Below are 6,441 nucleotides of genomic sequence, written 5' to 3'. Positions count from 1 at the left end.
CACGTTGATTTTTGATAATTTTTTTTCTGACAGTGAAACCGTCAGTACGACTCTGAGACTTAGATCGTTATATACCCTAGTTAGTTCTACGGCTATTTGGGAAAAAATGTGGTGAGTGAAATTTTAAATCGGTAAACATAGAGCACCTAAGCTAATTCAAATTTCCCCCTCTTTTTCTATAACCATTTGGCGAATGTGTTTAGCGCGCTCTGTGTGAAATTTGAGATAGGGTCTTCCAACCTAAGTACGTCTAATAAGGATGACAATTTCATCCGTGTAGCGCTGGACATTGGATCTCTTGTCACGCAAGAGCAAGAGAATTTCTTTAGCTACGAACACAATAGCGCAGTGATATCTATCTCTTATAAGCATTTTTCGTTACAAAAAACGGACTCTTGCCGATCCTAGGAAGGAAGTTTATATTTAGTTCAAGACGTTCGCTATTCAGCGGCTGTGCTGAATGCAGTTGTGTATTAAAGAGTGATCCGTGTTATCCAAAGCACCATCCTTATCCAGGAGGCAACCTACAGACACCTCGTTGTTCTCTATTGATATTTTGATTTAATATATGAAACTCTCCAGAGCGTAAACGGTTGATCATCCTGGTAGAAAGGCATATAGATTTTAAAGTGGATTTTTTTTTTACCAATATACGATTCTTTATTTATTGGAAAGCATGTAAGGTTAATGGGTTGCTATGACATTGGTTGGTTTGCTGATTTCCCTCCTACGTTGGGTAAGTTCCCAGTCGTCAAATCCTACCATTGTAAATGTACCGGTTTCCCGCGCATAAGATTCTCTGATTAGTGGTATTATAAAGTGAAGCGGATGTGAAGTACTTTTTGAAGATTAGCTGGAGATATTTCATCAACCCAGATGCTTTCAGAGGCTTGCAAGCAGTTACAGCCCATCTCATTGCTGCATTTCCAATCCTCTGCGCGTGGTCATTTGATCCCATTGCACGAGTGGATGGTACAAGATTTGCTCAATGGTAAGCACTCGGAGAAAGGAAAATCGGCCAGCAAGTTAACAAGTTCCTTGCAGTTTTTTGTGAATGATCCAGAGCATGTCCTTAGGAGACCCTTTTCCTTCAAGTGCATTTCAGTAAAGACCCTGTGATGTCAAGCACTCGCTGAAGGATCCTTGAAGTCCATGCACTATATTGCATGCAGTGAGGGTATTTTTGCGCATTTTTCATTCACCCGGTCTTTTAACTCGATTTAAGTGCCTTTGGCTGTTTCCACCATGGAGTTTCTCTCGTGTTGAGCTTCATGTTGAGACTTTTGGACAGGCTTCATGCTAGGATCTCAAAATGGCTAAAGTTTAACCTAGGCAGCTTAGCTCAAGGTAAGCTAAGTCGTTTACTGTACGTTTCTTCTTTGTCTGTTCTCTTGGTCTTTTATAGTTGGTGGCGGCTGGTAAGAGGGTTATCATTTCAAAACGACTATGTAAATACTATAGTATCCATTATTTTGGTTCTACGTACAAAATAAATATACACAAAAATTGCAAAATTTAAAAAAAAAATTATAGGTACCAGGGTTTGAAAGAGTTGAATTTTTGTATCAAAAATATTTTTAAAAATTTTGTTTTTAGCCATCTATAACTTAGCGAGTTTATGAATTCATATGGATAAGTTTCAATAATATGTAAAATTTATCAGATATCAGATTTCACGTCAACATGTTATCGAATATTTGCGACTTAAAAAAATATCGAGTTTTTCAGATCTGGTAGCGACCCGTACAGTTTGTTTTTAACCAATTTCAAAAAAGAAGTAGAAGGTTATCAGTTCGTCGGAATATTTCTTTTCATGTATGTTACTGCAGAACTTTGGACCACGTCAACCGATTTCGATAATTCTTTTTGCATCTCAGAGGTAGTCCCATACTAATTTGGTTTAGATCCGATCACTGGATCATAAAGAAATTAACGGTACTAATAAATGTTTATATGAGAGTTGAAGTCAGTTTTTGTTGTTTTGGTAGTTTTGAAATTTTCGTGGATGTCTTTATTTTTTACGTAGAACAAAATAATTTAAATGCTGATATTTTAAGAGCTACCCTAGTATGCATGCAAAAATTATGTGTCTCTACGCTTTTGTGCAAACAAAAACTCCAAATACGTAATTTTTTCTACAAAGTAATTAAAAAAAAAATATAACTATACAAACGTGCATTTAATTTCTGTACCTCTTTGGTAAAACAACACTAAACAAAATTGTGAAAGTCAAAGATCATCAAACTTATTTGCCAACTCAATTATAACTTCAGTAATTTTCTAATTCATTACTCAAACAGCCAACGTAGCAGACCTTACTTTGGTGTTTCCCTTTTTTCTGACTGCTCGCAGTCCGGTCGAAAATAAATTGTTAAATGTATGTACACACAAAATTAAAACACATCGACTGCAAACCAGCTATTTATGTGTGTATGTATGTATTATTACCAACATTCAGTTATGTGCACCCGTCTAGACCGGAATATCAAAGAGAGGAAATGAAATTGCTGAATCAGTCACACCAAACTGAATTCCAACACAACCAAAATGAACTAAGTCCGTATCTGTGTAATAACAAAAAGCAAGCAAAGCATTTACACTCAATAAAGGTAAAAGTAGCAGCAGCAACTGGATTAGCTGTTCACAGCAATTCATTTGGGGTGACGGGCGTGGTAAAGGATTAATTGCAAAGGGTGAAATTTAACTAAAGAAAAAAAAGCGTAAAAAATTAAAAAACAAATCGTCAACTCGTTTGTCAGTGTATGGGCCGGCACGTTTTCAATTATTATTTTTTCGTCTTAAATCATAAAAATTTCATAAAGTAAAATAGAATGAAGCAATCCCACCAGGATCACTTTACCATATGTTTAAGCAAAGACTACACTCAATTTTTTTTTTGAGTCCACCGAAAGTCGCCTCAGAATATTGAAAAAAAGAATGATTAAATTTTTAGGCCAATTAATTTTCAATGGTTGCCGTGATCAAAATTCTGCAAAAAATGACTATATGTGTTTTTTTTGTGTATATATAGTGTTTACCGTAACTAAAGGACACTCACTTATTAACAGGTATTGACTATTTATTTTATTAATTTTAATTAGTTTTTATAAAAAATATAATTTATTCTTTAACAAAAACCATTTAAATCAAGTTTCAGTCGATATTAAAAAAAAAATCAAATATTCGTAAAGCGTTATAGCTTTTTAGTTAGATTTCTTAGCACTGAGTATGCGGCTTTTTAGACCATTCAATTTAGGTATAATTGTTTTTATATTTTTATTTTATTTTTATTTTATCTTTTTTTTGTAAATGAACCTCGGCTGATCAAGTTCAAACAAGATATATTTTTTTACCTGCGCATATATGGGCAAATTTCACGAGTTTTTTTTTTTAGCGTCACTCCCTCCTTTCGATAGAAAAAACGCTAACGCATTCTTCTTGCCTTTATTTCAATCAATGGAGTTCCATAAACATGTATGTGGGATTAGTTTACGGACAGTACTTACGATGCTAGGACGAATTGGCCATTCAGAGTTAGCAACATAGAAATGCAGCCCTACATAACGAATAGAGGAATCTAACTTATCGAATTATTTAACGAAAGGCGATAGAGAAGAGAACGATACGAACAGAACAGACTGGACATTGCATTGTCAGCCGCCATCAAGCGCAGAACAATGTTCTGCTAGTGTTAAGTTGTTTAATTGTAACATGTGCACTTTGTGTAATACATTGTATGATATATTAAATTATTAAACTAAATAGCCGCGTTTTGTATACGAAGAGGATGAAACGGGAAGGCCATTCCTACAAGTACAATAAAAAATATATCAAGTATTTAACCAATTTTAGCCCTAAAATCTTTATTTAAGCGAATAAGTACCGAATTACTCATTTTTTCATTGTCACTCAAAAACATCATAATTTTTTTTAATAACTTTGGGAGGTTTTCAAATAGGATATTCATATTAGAGGCAATGGACGCTGGCATCATATACAACATATTTGAAAAGTTTCAAGGGTGTGCCACCAAATTAAAAAAAAATGGCAGCATGAAGAATATCCGTCACAGCTCTTTTGTGATTTTTGAAATTTTACGGTTGTTTTTTTTTATTTCAATAACTCAAGATATTTCAAAATATTAAAATTAAAAGGTGAAAATGTTATTCTTGCCAAAACGAAGGAATCCGGTGTAATAAAACTAGTGTGACACCAAATGACAAAAAATTACATTGAGTAAAAGATAACTATGATTTGAGAAACTAAAATTTCATTTTTAGAATTTTTATTGGCGCACTAGAAATTCATTCTATAATTTTTATATGCATGAAGTAAGTAATATATGTATATGTGTGAAAATTTTCCACGCCAATATTTAATAACTTTTTAATAATATGACTTTTAAGTTAAGGCGTGCGAGTAAACTTGTTAAATATTTGCGTATGGTGCCGCAGGACGTTTACGTTACATACCCAACTCGGGGTATATGTACGGTGACCATCCGTTCTGTTTTTTGCAGGACCGTACTGTTTTTCAAAGGTCGGTCCTGCGTAATTTTTCAAATTTAAAAATCCTGAAAATGTACTGATTTTTTCCAAGTGTCCTGCATTTGTCCCGCATTTTATTCGTTATTTTAAAATTATCGGATAATGGATGGATTTTTTCAAAAAAGTGTTTTTCGGTACTATTCGTAGCTCTTCTTCAATATCTCATGAAAAAATCTCCCAATCAACGTAAGCGACTTACAGTGCCTCTTACCAAAATATATAACTTGTGGCTACTTCAATGAAAATTATTAGTGCTACAGGCGACCATTTGCATTTTGTCGTCAAAGTCCTAAAAAGTGAGATTTTCAATCAAATACGCAGTTTCATTTGATTATTTTTTTTCATTATTTTAAAAATTCGATAAAGAAGATATATCATTACACTAAATTTTGAACCAAAGATAATGAAAATCGGATTAGAAATGTAGATGCTATGGAGCGCAATCTGGACAAAAATTATATATTTTGGTAAAGGGCACTTTGTAACTCGTCGTTAACGTCGATTCATGATGTCGATTTTTAACAAATAACTGCGAAAAGTACCAAAAAAACAAAAAAAAAAGAAGGGTATTGTTTTCGTTTTGAACGACTCAAAATTTGCCTATAAAATAATCTTTTAATGATTTGCACTTTTCGTGTAAGCTGTTGTAATTATAATATGTTTTACTATACTTTTATAAATAATCATGTAAAAAAAGATTAATATCGATGAAGAAAACGTGATTCATTTTTAAAGTTTAAAATGTAATAAGAATTTAGAATCATAAATACTCTTTTGATATTTTTATACTACGTAAATATATGTAGGCATATTTTCATTTTGAATCCATATTTATGGTCACCGTAGGTATATGAGAATGAGTGGTTACTTTTACTTTTCATAGTTTATCTCTTGTAAGTTTTCATTTAAATACAAAAACTAAAAATAATGCATGTTCTACGATACAGTGACTCAACCAAATGACCACGTGTTTTTTCTTTAAATATTCGTAATATTTTTCAGCTAATTTTTTTTTTGTTATTTTTATATAAAAATATCGTCTAAGCTTTAACAAAAACCGTGTAAATCAGAGTTTCAAACTTTATACAAAATTTAGGAAAATTCAACAAATTTTCATCAAAATTTCAAGTTTTTATTCTGAATTTTTAGAAAATTTTGGGGGTATGCAGTTTTATAGCCGATACAATTTTAGTTTAATGAAGTGTAAGTTTCAAAATCGCGATTTTTTAGGCTACTTTTTTGAGTTTTTTAATATAACAAGCGCAATTTATAAAAACTTACGTTGATATTTTGAAATTTTGTTACTGACGGTCTCCCGCATTTTAATTCATAAGAAATTCATACTTATTTGAAAAATATGCAAAAACCCGTCACCAAAAAAAAAAATCTCAAAAATCAACGCGATTTTTTAGCTGTTTAAAATTTACACCAAAGACTAGATTAGACTAAAATTGCTTGGGCTATAAAACTACATACCAAACAATTTTCAGCAAATTCTGAATAAACAGTTGAAATTTTGAGGAAAATTCTTGAATTTTCCTAAACTTTGTATAAAGTTTGAAACTGTGATTTATACGGTTTTGGTTACGGCTTGAACGATAATTTTATATACATACAAATAACGAAAAAATTTAGCTCGAAAAGCATTACGAATATTTGAAGAAAGTCAACAGCTGGTCATTTGTTTGAGTCCAAAAGCACGTTTTTGTCGAAAAATGCAACAACTCGGATATTTTCTCACAGATATATGCATACATATCTAAAGCTCTCAATCATGCTACAGCTACATACATTCCTGTGCTGTAAAAATGTTTTTCATTGCAAGTGGACTAGATGCTACACCACCAGCCCCATTGGCATAATTTTAAATGGCATAATTGACATTTTTTGTCGA

The sequence above is a fragment of the Rhagoletis pomonella genome, unplaced genomic scaffold (assembly GCF_013731165.1).
Source record: "Rhagoletis pomonella isolate Grant_MI unplaced genomic scaffold, Rhpom_1.0 Rhpom_scaffold_00007, whole genome shotgun sequence".
Classification (NCBI taxonomy): Eukaryota; Metazoa; Arthropoda; class Insecta; order Diptera; family Tephritidae; genus Rhagoletis; species Rhagoletis pomonella.
Note: the sequence above shows the minus strand (reverse complement) of the source record.